Genomic DNA, 19,035 nt, shown 5'->3' on the forward strand with positions numbered 1-19,035 from the left:
ATTTTATTAATGAAGAGCTGGAACACCGCAGGAGCATTACAAAGCCTGAAGGGCATCACTAAGTACTCATAGTGTCCATCGCGGATACTAAAGGCAGTTTTCCACTCATCTCCCTCCCGAATTCGGATAAGATTGAAAGCTCCTGGTAAATCCAGTTTAGAAAATATTTTGGAGCCGCAAATCCGATCAAATAGCTCAGTGAAAGAGGGTATCTGTTTTTAATGCTAATAGCGTTCAATTGCCGATAGTCAAGGACGTAACTTCCCATCCTTTTATTTTACGAAAAAGAAGCCGGCACCTGCGGGAGACGAAGACTTCCTGATGAATCCTCGTTGGAGATTTTCAGCAATATATTGGGACATTGCTTGATTCTCTGGTAAGGAAAGTGGATAAATCCTACCCCTAGGATTACGTTTATCTGCTAACAGATCGATGGGACAGTCCCAAGGACGATGTGGAGGAAGGGTCTCGGAAGCCGCTTTACAGAAGACATCCTGAAAGGAAGTATAAGGAGCTGGGAGCCGTGGTAGGGATCAGGTGATTCTGCAAGGAACAGCGGATCTTCCAGGCTTGACTGTAGAGAGACATCTTCAAAATCACTGAGTTCCCCAAGAAATGACCTGTGCCGAATTCCAGTCGAATTGAGGCGCATGGAGTCTGAGCCAAGGCAACCCCAAAATTACAAAATTAATAGACTGGGGAAGGACCAAGAACTCAATCCTCTCTGAATGTAGCACCCCTACCGTCAGCCGAATAGACGAGGTGATCGGGAAGAAAGAACCATTGGTAACCCGGTTCCCATCCACCGTGGTGAGGTATAATGGCTGAGGCAGATCTCGAGTAGAAATGTGGAGCTGTGAAACCAGGGTGGCAGATATCAAGTTTCCAGCAGAGCCGGAGTCCACAAAGGCAGAGGTCATAAAGGGGCCATCAGAAATATCCAGAGTGATAGACACAGAGAAGTCAGAACCCGCAGGGGTATAGCGAGTAGTGAACTTGACTCCTAGATCAGCCTCCCTGTTACTGGCAAGGAGGAGGCATTTCCCGCCCTCTTATGGCAGGCAGAAATTAGATGGCCTGGTTCCCAGCAGTAAAGACAGAGGTTCTGTTTGAGGCGCCTCTCACTCTCTTCAGGAGAGAGACGGGATAGTCCAATCTGCATGGGCTTGTCAGGAGGCACTGTATTCAAAAAGCGAGGGGCCAGACATGATAGGAAACATCTGCCAGATGATCTCTCTTGTGTTCATTCCCGGAAGCGTAGGTCGACTCTATTGCATAAAGAGATTAAGGAATCAAGGTCCGCTGGGAGCTCACAGGAGACCAACTCATCCTTTATGCGGTCTGCCAGGCCCTGCCAAAAGGTTGCCACCAGTGCCTCGTTTTCAATTCAGAGGCCAAAGTACGGAACTGAACTGCATATTGACCCACGGTCTGGGTACCCTGATGTAAATTCAGGAGACTGGAGGCAGCAAAGGAAACTCGATCAGGCTCATCGAAGATTTTGCAGAAGGCTTCGATAAAAGATCAGGCATTCTGTAGCAAAGTATTGTTGCATTCCCATATGGGAGAGGCCCATGCCAAAACCTGACAAGAGAGCAGGGAGATAATAAACGCAATCTTAATGCGTTCAGAGGTGAAGGATCCAGGGTTGCATTCAAAATGTATCAAACATTGATTCAAAAATCCCCGGCATCTCTTCGGGTCTCCATCAAGTTTCTCTGGTGTAGGAAGGCGTAAAAGCTGGAGCAGTAACTGAAAGAGGGGCCTGAGTAGGTAGAGTAACCCCAGGGGAGGTGACAACAACTGCCTGAGATACTGCCAGCGATGCTGAAGCAAATCCATTCATCCAGTGTATTCAACTCTCCCAACTTACGAGGTATGCCTATTAAATAACTCACCTTTATTTATTGGTATTACAAATTTAATGTTTGTCCCCATCAATATACTCCACATTTGCACTAATACATTGCTGTAGTCTTGTTTTCCACTGGTCGAAGGCATGGAGCAAATCAATTTCTGTCACTTGTTTCAACATATCTGCCGTTTTCTTCTTTACAGCATCAACTGACTCAAAATGTGTCCCTTTAAGCACTGATTTAACTTTTGGGAAAAGATAAAAATCGCAAGGTGCTAAATCGGGCGAATATGGAGGATGTTCAAGTGTAGTAATGTGTTTGTCGGTCAAAAACTGCTTCACAGAAAGTGCTGTGTGAGCAGGAGCATTGTCCTGAAGAAAGAAACCATTTTTCCACAGTTGTGGCCGATTCTTTCTGACTCTCAGCTTTTTCAAAACTTCCTTATAATAATGCTGATTAACTGTTATGTCTTCTGGAACCCATTCTTCCAAAATTACACCCTTGATATTGAAAAAAACAAAGAGCATTGCTTTGAAGTTTGACTTGTTTTGACAAGCTTTTTTCATTCTTGGTGATGACGGTGTTTTCAAGTGCATTGACTGTCTTTTGGTTTCAGGATTGTACTGGAAGATCCAGGTCTCATCACAAGTGATTACTTTATGAAACAGGTTTGGATCTGTGTCAAATTGCTGCAGAATGTCAACACAACATTCCTTGCGACGTTCTTTTTGCTCTGGTGTGAGACCACCTCTCTTAGTTTTATCTGTGTATATTTCGTGACATCATCATTGTTTTTTCTAAACTTAACAACATAAAAGCAGCCTCTGATATAGGAACAGTCTGACTCTTTGCTAAAAGACATCAGGACTGGCGGGCTGTTTATGGATCCAGGGCTGCACAGTGTATGTATCGGATGTACTCTGTATTATCATCGTGTTTTGCTTAATTTTTTGCTATTAAATCTCTTTTGTGCTTTGGAACTACATCAATTGCATCTGACAATATTTATTGATAGCGACAATATGAACATTACAATGAGTGAATACACTTTCTTACTCTCCTATATATGACATCCACACCAGATTGGACATGATCTTTGTAAGTGCTGCTCCAGGTCAATATATTATTAATGTTTATATCTTTCCGAGTACTTGGTCTAATCATGGTCTACTGTTGGGTTACATAGTGGGCCCTGGAATGAGATTTTAACATTGCATGAAAATGCAGTTAGAAAATGACAACATTATTTTGTCACCATTACCTAACCAGCAGTTTCACATGTTATTATGGGATGCCCATGAAGCAGTGGTTCAGAGCATTATGGAACACATCACCACCAAGACCCATTACAACTCACCTTCATTGGCATTGAATAAGTAAAAAAAACTATGGAGAGGAGGTGACTTCATAGCACGGATCTCAAAGGAAGAAACTAAATGAATATACAACGTGAACACCCTCACCTCAACATTGATTTTGAAATGGCCCCCTGCTGTAAAGTTGCCTAACCATGCCCCCATTCTGCATCTCCATTTTTTCCCAGACCCCCCTCTCCCTACTCTGCCTTCACCTTTGCTTACTAATTCCATCGCCTCCTCCTCCATCATCCCAACTCATCCTTCATGTATCCCCCATCTCAACCTTCCCACATTTGCATACCTTTATAACTGCTATATCATTTTCTATATTACTTTCTATCCACATCTCAAACCATCTATATTACTATACTCTACTTCATATCCATTTCTTTCAACTACTCTCCCAGCCTCTTCTTTCTGTTCTAGTTTATCAATCTTATTTCTATTTCTTTATTTTCCACTCTTTTCAAAATCTTCTCCAATTCTCATATATTCTCATAGAACTTACAAAAACTCTCAATCTAGAAAGAAATATGACAACATAATAGCAGCAAAGGCTCCTATCGTCTTGTCATAAATGGCTTAACCAAATGTGCTATGAAAAGGTAGACAGATTATTAGGCTCCAAACTGAGGGCAAGATTGTCACAGATTAATATTGTAGGTTCAAAATCCATTTAAAAAAAAAGGTTGATATCCTAAATAAATTACAGAAGGGTTCCTAAATTTCTATGAAAAACTTTATAATGCAGCATGAAAAACAGAACTCTCTAGTAGAGGAATCACCTCAGAATGTTTTGTCACATTGCAACTGACAAATTGCCCTCTAAATCACTGGAGATGTTAAATGCTGAAATTACAGAAAAGGAGGGTTTCCTACATCATTAAAACCATAAAGGCTAATAAAGCTCTGGTTCCTGACGGCTTCACAGCTGCCTATTATCATCATCATCATCATTTATTTATATAGCGCCAACATATTCCGTAGCGCTTTACAATTGGGGACAAACATAGTAAACTAATAAACAAACTGGGTAATATTATAAGACCTTTAACTCCTTATTTGCCCCGCACCTACCTGTATTATTCAGCAGTGTCTTGAAGAGTCAACTTTTCTCGAAAAAGGCACTTGAGGCCAGGTTTAAAATCCTTCCAAAAGAAGGGAAAGGCTCCACTAATAGTGCTAATTATAGTTATATTTCCCTGTTCAATACAGACATTAAAATACATGCTAAAATTCTCTGAATGCTTGAACAAAGATTTGTCCCAATTGGTTCATAATGACCAGGTTGCTTTCATTCCTCAGAAACAGGCATGCAAAAAACACCAGGCAAGTAGGCTAATTAGTCTTATTCATATCATTAAATCCTAGAAATCTCCAGCCCTTATGCTTTGTCTCGATGCAGAGCATGCATTTGATAGGATTAGTTGGCCTTTCATGTTGGAAACTCTATCAATTAGGATTGACACAGCCAGAGAGTGATTGTGCTGAGTCTAAATTAATACCAGAGATTGCCACAAGAAGGGATGGATTGGCTGCATCCACCAAACTGGCCCTTAGCATACTTTAGATGGAGCACTACAGGTAGTTGCACAGAAGGAAGAGTTGTCAAACTAGCCAAGGTCAGCAGGATGCATGTATCACAAAACAGAATCAGCAGGCAGAAAAATAGTCCTAGAAAGCCAACGATCTGTCAGCGTACTACAAAGTCAGTATCCAAGTCTCAATAAAACAGGAAAAAACTGGGCCAATAATCAGGAGTAATGTAGAAATCAGGATAACAGTAGCTCAGAACAGCAAAGTGGATACTCTGGTAGGGAAAGACAGGCACAGTAGGTTTAAATACTAATTGATAGGTTGAACTTGATGGACTGGTGTCTTTTTTCAACCTCATAAACTATGTTACTATGTAATTTTCCTTTGCTTCTTACCCCCATTTGGAACAATCTTGCATTTCCCCCAGGGCAATACTTGTCACACTTCCTATGCTGGTGCAATAAGGGCATCAGACTTGTCAAATACATTATGGCTGATTATATGAGCATTGCCTTAGATGTCCTGCAAAATAAATTTTACTTCCCAACTAGAAGCCCCTCTGAATATCTTCAAATAAGACATTTTGATGATTTCCTTTCCAAACTAGATACTACCAGAACCTTAACCTCATTTGAGTCTCTTTGTTACCATGAACCACTTTCAAAATAGATCCTAGTTCTCTATAACTTGTTGTTATCTTTGAAACAAACTAATTCCCTGAGATATGAACTATATTGGGAAGCAGACTTGGGACCCATGGTTTATAATTAAAGAACAATATAATTTTAAACCACATCACTAAAAATCCACTGTTTACCAAAAGAAGGAATGGATAAATTACTGACAAATTAACTGTACAAAATTCTAATTACTTGACAGTGAATCACTAGGAACATCCAGAATCCCCCTGACTACATTTAGTCCACAGCAAGACTTGCCAATTAGCGTCAAGAGAAAATTCACATCCTTCTTAAACAACAAATATAATAAATTCACATAAACTTGGTTCTTGGAATGGCCCAGTTAGAGTCCAGACCTTGATCCCATTGAATACCTATGGAAGGACCAGAAGGGGCCTGTATACAAGAGATTCCCTTCGTATTTTGACGGACCTGGGACTTTTTTGCAGTGAAGTGTAGGATAGAAAGTTCAGGTGTAGGAAATTGATAGAGACTTATTAAAAATAGAACTATTGCTATAATAAAAGCAAAAGGTGCACACTTATGTAGATTGGATATTTTATGGGGGGGTACATTTATTTTTTCCTAAAAATATTTTTCTTTGTTTTTCACTTGAATTTTGTTGGTTGCAAGGTCACATAAAAGGTCACAAACACCTGCAATTTCAATAAGGGTGTGTAGACTTTCTATATACATACGGCAAGATCCTACATATAATTATAATGTCAACCATTCAGAAAAATGTAAGAAAATGAAGAGAGTTAACAATAGTACAAAAGTATACATACATAAGTATACACAGTCCTAATATTGTTTTAGTATATATTTTAGATAAAAAAGATAATTACCAGAGTTAGATTAGTGATGCAACAGGTAAAAAGAGATTCCTTGGCGTGAGGTCGGTTATCCCTAATCTTATCTTTCTGGTGCTTCTTGAAATCCTGGCACTTGTTAACAGATGAGAAATATTTTAGCTATAACCTTTATTTATGTATTTTTATAGGTGCTACATAGATATTCATCTATAACTTATTATATATTCAAAATTTATATTTTAAATAACTATGAAAATTGTTGCATAATATATGCAATAGACTTCAATCCCGCATGAGTATATTTTTGTGGACAGAACAGAGATATTCTCTCCTACTATATGAGGTAATCATATATGCATCTGTACAGTTATATACAAATGTAATCACATACATATCTTTTTCATCTTGGTGATGTGTCAGATAAGGGCCACCTCAATGACCTGCTCAGATATCTCCTCCCAGATCCTGAGTTTGGCTCCATCCGCATTGTGGTGTTGTCCAGTTTCTCCATTAAGTTCAGCCCCAGCACCTCAACTTATAGCTGAAGTTGTTCCAGTAGCGGATCCAGGGGAGGGCGATCGGGGCAATCGCCCCCCCCCCCCCCCCCCTAACAGTACAAGTCCTTTAAATTTAGGTCCAAGACACCGGTCAAAACGGGTGGAGTGGGCAGGACCAATCACAGGTGGTGGACGGGGTTTTCCGGGGCCAGCCAATCAGAATGGAGTGGCGTGATTATGCAAAATCGCACCCCCTCCCTAAAAATTACATCTAAGTCTGCCCCTGAGTTAGGCTGGCACCTCTTCGTTGGGAGATGACTGGAGCCAGGCGGTCATTTTATTAGAATATTTTTCCTTTTTAGAATATGTCAAATAGGTGCAAGGATGACTTTGCAATAATATAGTGTTACTGTCCCACCCCCCATCCACCCAAAAAAAAATACTATATAATTGTTTTAGATAAGTTGGCTGTGTGTTTTTATTGGTGTAGGACTGGGAAACTTAAGGCCAAATTCCACCAGTGAAACATACAAAACTTATTTGCAAATGAGAAAGGAGGTGAATATTTTGCAGACACTTTTAGAAATATTGATAATTTCTACTTTTTCTTACCACTACCACTCCTTTCTGCAGAGCTCCTGGATCCTGCCTATAAGGTATTATATTAACAACATTTCACAACATAAGTCAGTTCTAACTTCATCACACTAAGTTATAACCAGTGATCAAAGTGGGCTGGTATATGATGGTATGCCAAACCGCCACTTCTCCAATTGCCTTCCTATAACACTCCAGTGACTTATATTTTCCATACTACCACTTCTAAACTTGCATACTGCTACTTCTAAATTTCCACTTTGACAACTGAATTATTATCTGCTATATTATAGTTACTGTCTTCTGGTAAAAAAAAAAAGGTTTCTTTGGGAAGCAGTGGGGTTAGAAAGAAAAAAAACTTGACAACAAATGTGTTAATTTAAAATAAACTATTCCTTCTTTCTTTTGAAAAATACATGCATAAGTGCTTCTACTTAACTCCAACTTTCATTGCTACCATGGCAACCAAATGCGGGAGCATTCAGTCAACATTTAAAACTGTTTGTAAACTGTTCTGCATGCAGTGAAATTGTTCATCCAGAGAGTGTCCCTTTGATCTAATATTATACAATTTTCGGCAGAATATGCCCTAATTTTAAAGAAACAGTTACATGGCTTTTTAGATAACACATATTAAAGACTAGTGCTATAGGATTATAAGCGCTATTTGTTTAAATACTAATGACAGTAAGCCTTAAGTAAATTATTTTGCAACCCCTAGAAGATAACAAAAGTAGTCATTTGATTGTACCTCTTGCAAATTATCTAAAATTATTATCAAGCATGAATTTAAAGTGCACTGCTCATCCAGTGGGTGATTAGCATCAAATACTGTAATTAGTTTTTTACAGTGTGTAAGGGGTACAATGTATTTGAATCTGAGTAAAACCAAAACACCAGGCATACTGTATGTTTAAATGAGACTGAATTACCTCTCTGTCTGTATGTATCACCCAGTATTGTCTAATTAATGTTTGTTCCCGATTGTAAAGTGCTACGGAATTTGCTGGCGCTATATAAATAAATGTTGATGATGATGATGAAATACCAGAAGGAGGAATTTGAAGGGTTAAAACATTGCATGCCCCTAGGTGAAACAAAATGAGGATTAGTTCAGGAAATGACAACATTCACAGGGTCTTCCTGCTAGTGAGGAAACTAGCCACAGGCTAAGAAGCCGGGTTTGTTCCCACTATCAAAAGAAGACTCACAAAAACATACTGGTAGGTTAATTGTCTGCTGACAAACATTGGCCCTAGTGTGTGTGGGAATTTAGACTGTAAGCTCCAATGGGGCAGGGACTGATGTGAATGACAAATATGCTCTGTACAACATTGGATAATTGGTGGCGCTATGTAAATAAATAAATGATGATGATGATAGATCCCCTTTTATTTATTTTGCTTACTTTATGAGATTGATTATGCTGAAATCAAGAGAGACATAATTGGATTAGAGACTGCCCCTTTAAGATTGTGGAACAGGCCACTTTCAGATTACTGGAATGCCAGTGTATTCACAATGGGCTGAAGGGTTTTTAGTGTGAAAATAATCATAATCATTTTAACACTGGTGTTTAATTGTATTCTCATTTTATTGGATTTATTGCACAATGTTTGTTTTTCTCTTACATTGTGTCAAAGACAGGTGGGAGATCATTTACAGTAAAAAATTGGATCATCAGCGGAAGATTTTCACATATAACACTGTATGTGCTTTATGGACATTATGTGGCTCATAGTGAGTGGAACGCAACTTTCATTTTTGGTGTATAATGTGCTTTTCACATCTGAGCATGAACACAAATCACTAGTTTCACAACTAGTAAAAACAAAGTAAAAAACCTCATTATACACCAAAAACGAAATTTGCGTTCAACTCAACATAAGCCCCTATGTTTTATGGACATTATTGTAACATAGTAACATAGTTGATGAGGTTGAAAAAAGACACCAGTCCATCAAGTTCAACCTATTTTGGATCTCCTGCGATCCTGCACTTATATTTGAAATTAATCCAGAGTAAGCAACCGCCAATCTGTTTCAATTGTGAAAATCCCCACAGACTCAATATTGCAGTCCTATTTTTACCCTATATCCACTACTATCCTTCATTTTAAATTAACGGTCGTATCCCTGGATACACCTTTCCGCTAAAAAATTGTCTAACCCTTTCTTAAACATATCTATTGAATCTGCCATCACAACCTTCCCTGGCAATGAATTCCATATCTTGACTGCCCTTACTGTAAAGAACCCCTTCCTTTGCTGGTTGTGAAATTTCCTCTCCTCTAACCTTAGGGGATGACCACGTGTCCTGTGTATGGTCCTTGGGGTAAAAAGTTCCCATGAAAGCTCTCTGTATTGACCCCTAATGTATTTGTACATAGTAATCATATCTCCCCTTAGACGCCTCTTTTCTAAAGTAAACATGCCTAAACTGGCTAACCTTTCCTCATAACTTAATGACTCCATACCCTTTATCAATTTTGTCGCCCTTCTCTGAACCCTTTCTAGTTCCAAATTATCTTTTTTATAGAGTGGTGCCCAGAACTGTACTGCATATTCAAGATGAGGTCTTACCAACGATTTATACAGTGGCAAAATTACACTGTCTTGTTTTGTTGTCTTTTTCCCTTCTTCTGCATAATGCTTTACTAATTATTAGCCCAGGCAGTTAAAGGATATGTCTAGTTACAAATTAATATTTTACTCACCCCTCTCCTCAACTAGTAGAACTGGAAGCCAGGTTTTTACACATATCCAGCTTAGTCAAGGAGGGGACAAGATCTGGTGCCAGCATATCGACAGACTGTGGGGTCCCTGGCATGGAACACACACATTTATGATAGTTGGGGGCAAGGGATTGGAGAACATATCCTTAATATGGATTAAGATGAGGTAATTACATACCTTATATTTCACATGACAAATAAGTGCAAATGATCGAAATAGTGATAGGTAGTCTGTCAATATCATATTGATTGATTTTATGGTCCAGGGCAAACGCGGGATTTGTATAGATGGGTTTCCAGACCACGCCACAAGTGGGCGTGACCAGCATGCATGGGGGCGTGGCTATCATATTAGGCAGTGCTTGGCTGCTCTCCAACTCTTCCTATATACATGGGCAATACTGCATGCACTACTGTTAGGTGCACGCAGCTCGCCTTTTTCAAGCATAGCCGTGTAAAGCGGGGGCAGGGTCCAGCCACCTCAATTATACAGTGCTCTGGGCTTGGAGGAGGTTTTCCAGGCACTAGGAACACCCCCCCCCCCCTCCTCGGTTTGCCTATGTGGGCATACATGTAACAAGCTATTATTGCAATGATCAATATATTACCTGTATAGAAATAAAAAATTCCCTCATCCCTCTAAAAATGCAAGCTGAGAAATACAAATAGGGAACAACTCCAAATTTAAAATGCATGTGGTTATTAACAACACTGCTGCTTGGTACTGTATATCCTATGATTTCATGAGCTGCGAACCACACAGTACAAAACCGACGTTACCCCCTCGCAATCTGAGGACAACCAACATCGATGTAACAGAACAGTGTAGTATAATTGCAGTGGACAGACATGTACTCTCGGGCAGGCTGCCGTGACACAGTACATGTAGCTTTGGGCTGATGTGCTAGCTCAGGCGCAGGCTGCTGTGACACAGTACATGTGGCTTTGGGGTGATGTGCTAGCTCAGGCGCAGTCTGCCCATCCAGTAGTGATCATGTGGAGGGATGCGCGCACACACTGTGCTCTCGCATTGCTCGCCCTCGTGTCCCTCATCCCTCCTCCAGGTCCCGCGTCCGATCCTTTCGGCTGACTGAGGCTGCAGCCTTTCGTTCATGGATCGGGGAGAGATGGAGGCAGCGCCGACCTCTGGGAGCTTTGAGCCCCGTTACACCGCGCCGAGCATATAGACAGAGCCTCCTGCCAGCATCCCTCATTCAGTGGTAAGCCCGGGTCAAGGTTCTTCTTACTTGTGATGCTGTGCTCCTCAATGTCATGTGCATCATGTGCACTTGATCGGTATTTGCAGTGGAGCCTTTTCCATTTTTTAATTGGAAATACCGTCTGCCCAACCGGTTCTGCAATGCACACATTGAATTGTAACCACCATGTATAGACATCGGGGTTAATAACTATCATTTATATGTTTACTGTTATGTTTTATTCCTATTATGTATTCTGTCTACAGTGCAATAAGGTAACTATTCACCCAATACCTGTTTGGGGATTTGACTAAAAGGATTGTGGAAATATACCATGTACAATGTAACCAGCCATGTCCGTAGCGACTGTGTCATAGTGACTGCAGAGTCAAAAATCAGTGAGTTTTCAAGAGGATTGGACTCTACCTGTATGTAGGTTGTTGTGTTGGCCCTCTAATGTCTTTTACACTTCAGTCTTAGAGGTAGCTGGTATTCCTGTGGATTTGTGAAATTGTGAAATCTGTGTAAGGGCACTGTGTACTGTGCATTAGCCAAGATTAGTTTGTATGCATTGTAAAGCCGAACAAAATTATATATATATATATATATATATATATATATATATACATACATACAGTGGTTGAAGGGGGGGTGTATACGATGGTATGATGGTATGCCATCCCGCTACTTCTCCCAATACCTTCATTGTAAAACTATTGAATTCCAATCACTTACATTCCCATTACATTTGTCCTATTGACATTACTAAATTTCCATACACACACACACACACACACACACACACACACACACACACACACACACACACACACACACATACATACATACACTTTCAGCAGGTGCATTTGACTAACTTGTGTTGAAATTACACCACAGTTTTAGCAATACTTTGTAGCATATAAATTTATAGGCGAAATATGTAGGTTAGTTATGCAGCAATCCATGCACCTGGTCAATGGTTATCTATTTAATAAGTATTTTAGAGTTGTGTGTTTTCTTAAGGAAAAATGAAATACCACTAATTGTTTCTGATATGCTCCTCTTCCTACAGAAAATATGAAATGCAGACATATCCTCCAGTTCTTTACTTATTTCCTATATTAGTGTTAGATTGTTATGTGGAACTTTTTATTTTATGTTTCCTTTTACTTCTATTGTTGATTTTTGTATCAAGACAGCAGTACATGTTTGATATATGGATGGTCCAGCATCCCTAACGGAAGATATAGTTCAGGTGTCTTACCATTCTATGCAATCTGTTATTAAGTAATAATAATGTGATATGCATGTTGTAAGCACAAAACGTAAATTTGAATTCTTCAGTTGTATATATAATTTGTACAGAATCAACAATTTATATAGTACTTTATAATGTCATTGAAAAATGAAAGTACATTGCAATGAGGAATTACTATTATCATATGCACAGCCCACTTGGATGAAACTCACAGTTTAAGGTGGTTTATTTCCATGTGTGTGGGAGGGATGAGCAGTCAGTGGAGACAAATGGTTCATCAAGATTGGACTATAAAACACAACAATATCTTAAGACTATATATATGCATATATATCTAAAAACTATTATAAATGCTGTTGTAGTACTCCACATTTGTGGTGCACAGCTGTGGTACACAGCTGCATTGTATGCAGCTCAGGATTGCAAAACAAGATAGGGAATATATTACTGTCACTTTGCAGCCATAGCACAATTTTATCTTTTCCATGCAGCCAAGAGATGTTGGATCTTGTTTAAATGACTCCTTTGTTTAGATGTGTTTGCTGTCACAGTTATTGTCCATTGGTACGAATTGCTACTACTACATGAATGATCATTTTCTTCTAGACATCAAAAAGTCTTAGGGGGGAATTCAATTCTCCCCGAAGTACCGCCACGTTAAACGTATTACCGTTATTACGGTAATATTAACTCGACTTTCTGCTCGCAGCAAAAAGCCGGTGTTAAAACTACCATAATAACGGTATTTATGCGCACTATTACCATATTAACGGAAATACTGCGAAGGCCGCGTTACTTGCCAATTGAATTCCCCCCTTTATATAGATTAACATATACACAAAAACATGGATACTCTGCACTCACAAAATATACAATTAATACTGTTCTAACTACTTTTCTATATTAAAAACAGGTAATGTTAGTTCCATATATTGTTGTATATGTTAAGCTGACAAACTCACACCAAGTCTTCCCTTTGCAATGTGTGAAACTACGATTCCCTGTTTTTAATATAGAGAAGTAGTTAGAACAGCAGTAATTGTGCATTTGGGCAGTGTATAATATCCATTTTTTTGTTTATATAATGTGGACATCACCTCTTGAAACCCAGTTTGTACATGGAGGACCTGATTCATTAAGGAAAGTAAGGCAAAAAATTCAGTAAGTTTTCTCCTGGGCAAAACCATGTTACAATGCAAGGGGTGCAAATTAGTTTATTATTTTGCACATAAGTTAAATACTGGCTGTTTTTTCATGTAGCTCACAAATGCTTGATAGCTTTATTTTTACACTGAAATTTAAAGTTGATCTAGGACATGCCCTATCCAATTATAAATCTATCCCAACATTTTAAATTTACCTCCCCCTCCAATGCAACATGGTTTTGCCCAGATGCAAAGTTACTCATTTTTTACTTTCCATAATGAATCAGGCCTGGAGAGTGCAGATGATCAATGTGTCTTTTTTGTTATATATATATATATATATATATATATATATATATATATATATTTATATATATATATATATATATATATATATATATATATATATATATGTCAGGATATTCTCTTAGGTTATAATATATAACTCAATATACTATCCATTCACATGGAAGCTATAATATTAACTACTCCCTATTATTGTGTACACGTTAGACAAAATACCTTCATACCTGCATTATAACCACCTATATTAAAACATAGAACAGAATTATTTGAGTCGGTATTGCTCTCTGGTTTCTCTTCCTACTTGCTTGTTATTTGGGATTCTTACCTATATATCTGTTATGCTATTGTTTTCTGAATAACATTCTTTAAGAATTCTAGATTGGAATATTGATTTATGTCTTCTATACTACTTGATTGCATTTTGGAGTGTTTGTATTGGCAACACAAGCATCTACAGCATCTGTTATTTTTACATATTCTGTTACATTTACTATGTCTCATTTGCATTTAAGATGTATTTTTATGGATGTCTAATTTTATTTATCTAACAGTAGAAAACACTGATCAGACTCGGGAGAGGCAAGAGTACACTTTCATATACATGGGACTGCACCATGATCATACACAGATGTAACAGCTGAAAGCCTTGTGTAAGTGCTGTGAGAAGGTCTGGAAGCTGCTGCAAGTCTCTTAAAGTGCATAGCGTTCATTGAATGAGGTTTAAAAATAGTATCATTCATTTAATGCTTTCGACGTCTGCATGTACCTTTATCAAAACTTCCCTTTGATAATGGTACCATGGTGCAAAAACCTGTAGACTGTTAGCTGTTTCAGTTTTCTTTGGTGGTAGTTTAGTCCATAGGAGCCAACTTTTAAGAATGATCATAGGGTGCTCTTGTTACCCCCTCTCCCATATGACTGAAAAATAGGAAGCTCAAACATCCACAGCGTTGACTCTTATGGCGTGGTGGCGCGTATGTGAAAGTGTTCCCCTGTGTCTCCCCAGTGTTTTCTTCTGTTATATAGTTCAAGCATCAGCACAGTGGAGCCTGTCTATTCGTTGGTGAGTCATTTTCAGTTGCTTTACTATAAGTTTATAAATGTGGTATTGAACAATGCACGCAGCACATTATCGCGGTCCCTGCCATAAAGGACGCTCAATCTTATTAAGATGAAACAGAATAAACCTTTGAGTTTACTTGTAATTTCTACAGAATACAATAGTGAAACAATACATTGCAAAAATAGTTCCTATCCGTTGCACAGTAAAATATAAATTATATGTCAATGATTAATAAAATGCATCAATGGTTATTTATTTAATGAAGTATTATTACTGAATGTGATGCAGGGGGTGGATCTCATTGCCACAGCTATATGGAAAAGACAGCAGCTTTGCATATAGGAGTCTGAAGAATGTTATATACATTCCCTTTCATCTTGGACATTCTGATTTTATTTCATTTGTAAATCCAGAGATCGTTTGTAATGAACCTACAGATGCTATCATAGCTCTAGGGATTGCTTTAAAGCAATTCTGAGATAGCAGCAAATTAGAAATATTTGCTAAAGTACACGTTTTAGAACAATTTTCATCACATTTTTGGCACTATTTTTAACCATATCCCTTAGGGTGCCTATTTTACACTAATAAATGTTTCAGTCTTATAATTCATATATAACTTAAGTAAGGTGAGGCAATAAGGCTCTAGGTTAATACAGATAATGTGAACTATGCTGCTTAGTAAACAGCATTAAATATTCCAGCACAGTGCAAGAATTCTTAGGGCAGACCTCAGACATAAAAAAAATTACATAATCACTCTTTTAAGTGTGGGTGGCAGCAATATTTTCATACACCTGTTGTTTTACAGTGCTAAATCCGCAGATAAACATAGAGAAAGGAGGCGTTACACAAGTAGTCATGTAAAGGGGCATATTCAATTTGCCACGTTACTCGCAAAAGTAACGCAGTGTTAAAAGTATTACCGTTATTATGGTAATTCTAACCCGTCGTTAAAGGTACTGCAATAACAGTAATTACGCGCACTATTACCGTAATAAGTGTGCAAGCCGCGTTACTTTTGACAGTAACGCGGACAATTGAAAATGCCCCATAGTGTATTTACATACAGGTAATGTACAACAACAGATGCACATGATAAATGTCTGCATACCAAAGATTACATAAAAGTGAGCTTATATGTAGTTATTCTCTCATTACCTGTGCTATATTAGAACAAGGCAAAGTTTATACAATTTGGAGCTTTTCAAAAATAGTGGCTACAATTTAAATACAAAGCCTTCACTAAACCCAAAACATAAACATAAATAGATATAAAGTGTTATTTCATTAATGGGCGCCCTACTATAATTCAAAGCAAAAATCTAAATAGCAATAAAAAAATTATGTATATATTATAAATAGAATAGTCAATTCATCCAGAATGAAAATCCCTGTATGTCTTCAACAAAGATGTTTTGTAACATGTATGTTTTCCACAGATATATACAAAATTAAACAGAAGATGATAATAATATAGTGTAGTAATGTATAGCCCAAAAAATTGAAAAAACGACCACTAGGCGGTTGGAACACGTCGGAGACAATTTAATTTTGCAAACAGAGGATTTCTACTTTACCAGACTTGTCACGTAGATCATCGTTTCTGCAAAGCAAGTTTGGAAGGTTATGTTCACTCTCTGCCTTCTGAATTAAAGAAGCAACTCCCACGTAATATAACAACTCACTACATAGGAGTGAAAAAGACCAGCAGATTTACTTAGTTAAAGGATAACTAATACAAAATTGGAAAAGAAAGGGTCATTTGTCATTATATTTTGGTCATTGTCTAAGTATTAACATTCCAGCTATTTCATGTATATTACTAAGATTAGTAATAAACAGCATTTGATATTAGATGTTTTAAATAACACCATGTTTTATTAACTGATTCTTTTATTTTTTGGAGCTAAAACAAATTCTGTTGAAGTAAGTAAGTTATTATTTTTAACAAAAGCTGTCATAGAAACATTGAATAGTAAGTGCAGATAAATAGCAACTGGTCGATCTAGTTTAAGAAAAAATCTTTTGTTTGTATAAAAATTGACTTACCTTAAAGACAGTAGCTTTAATCAATACGGACAAATATCAGTAATTGTGCCTTAAAAAATCTAAACTCAATATACATTTATCTTATATTGGAATAGACACACACGGCTGGCTGTATTAGAGGGCTAAGGACGTCTAAACATAAAACACACAAAATTCAGCCCAAAATTGACTTCATTGTGAAAGTTAATGCCCCATAAAACCATATAGAGGTTCGACTTCCAGGAAAATCTCATGCAAAGTCCAGACTTAGACATCCAGGTCCGAAGAAGTTATGGTAGAATAGGTGTAAACATTTTTAATAGCATTTAATAGTGACAGGACTTGTAGGAGATGTGTATGCAAGATCAGATCCCAGCAGCTGGTAACCTCTCATACCCACTAACTAATCTCAATGAATACAGGAATACATGTCACAATATCTTCATCAGCTATAACAGGAAGTTACAGGTCTAAATCAGGTGCAAGTTTAACTATAGAAGACAGCATGACCCATAAGTAGAGACATAAATCAATAGACTACTAAAATGTTCATAAGAAGTAATAGCAGCAGGCAGTTATCAAATACATTTCCCAGATGATTCTGGGAGAGACTCCAACTAGACCTAGAATATAGGTTAAAGTCACAGTTCCAATAGAAATGTGTATTAACAGAACTGTCTGAACAATATCAAAGTTCTGAGAACAAATACATGTATCAGTTATTGTATCTGAACTCAGCAGGAAATGATCTGAGCACAATATTATTACACTTCCACTTGTCGGCCAACGTAGAGCACCACAGTAATGCTTATGCAATGTGAACAGTTGATGCTTTGAAAATAACCAGAAACTTGCTTTGTTATGGATTAATCAATAATATGCACAGCAGTCTCAGAGAACCAAGGACAGTAGAAGTAAGTCCACAGGTGTACAGGTGCTGAGTCTGTGCCGGAGCAGTAACAGTGCAGGCAGCAGATGATCCAGCATCAAACTGGAACTAGGCTCAATGTCCACTCCACATCAGAATCATATAGCAAGAAGGTTCTTTGCAGCATTCTTTAGTAAATGGACAGCACCAGAGCAGCGGTGGTGAAAACAGCAAGTAATCATGTAACACAATGGGGATCAGTGTCTGCTCCACATCAGAGTAAGCAGGCAAAAATAATTACCATGCAGAGATGATCAACAGAAATTAGCAATTGGAGCAAATAGACCAAGAGGCAAGTGGTTGTCACAAGGAATTGCAGGGTCAGAATGGCAGACTGATAATAGCAGAGATCAGAGAAGCCAGGTCAAATCACAGGAACACAGATATATGTTCTTTTGTTTCATTTGCTTTAGACCAGCTGCCAATGTCTGTGAACCATAAGTTTCTTAAAACTTCTCATGTCACGCTTTCATAGTTCTGTACGTCACTGTTATGTAAGGTGTCCTTACAGCTGACACAGTTTGTGGTGAATAGTAAGTGGCCATCTTACTCAGATAATACTTCAGGTAATACTTCCAGATACAGATGCTTCTCAGTCAGCAATTCTTTCTTAAGATGTTGAAGATTGCCAGATCTCTCCGTGTAGATCCCTTCACCTAACATATTTTGTCAGGTTCTCCATATTTGTATCCACCACTGCTCTCAACAGCTAATTAATTAAACTAATATCGGGTGGGTTAATACATTAGTAAAAAAAAGCCTTTTTAAGAAGAAAAACAATCCATTTTGGTAAAGTATAAAATTACAATTTCATTAGAAAACAAAAGAAAAAGTACTTGCAACAAACAGTAGATACACACAAACAAACCCACCGCCAATATTGGTCATTTAATGTTATTAGCATAAATGACACAAGAGTCAATAATTTGGTATTATGTTAAACATATGTAATATACTCGCTACAGGAAAGCAACACATGTAGTGTAATACAATATGGGAATTCATATTCCCAATATTTAAAAACAGTAATAA

At 37.9% G+C, this 19,035-nt stretch overlaps 1 protein-coding gene across 5 annotated transcripts in view; it reads left to right on the top strand.

Moving 5' to 3' along the window:
• The first annotated feature begins 11,073 nt into the window (after positions 1–11,073).
• FUT9 (fucosyltransferase 9) overlaps positions 11,074–19,035 on the top strand; it is a 236,462-nt gene continuing 228,500 nt past the window's right edge. For all 5 annotated transcript variants that reach the window (XR_012689673.1, XR_012689674.1, XM_075202796.1 and 2 more), the window contains exon 1: positions 11,074–11,293. The gene's annotated coding sequence lies outside the window, so the exon portion shown is untranslated. The remainder of the gene's footprint in view (positions 11,294–19,035) is intronic.

This window comes from Mixophyes fleayi, chromosome 3, assembly GCF_038048845.1.
Source record: "Mixophyes fleayi isolate aMixFle1 chromosome 3, aMixFle1.hap1, whole genome shotgun sequence".
NCBI lineage: Eukaryota > Metazoa > Chordata > Amphibia > Anura > Limnodynastidae > Mixophyes > Mixophyes fleayi.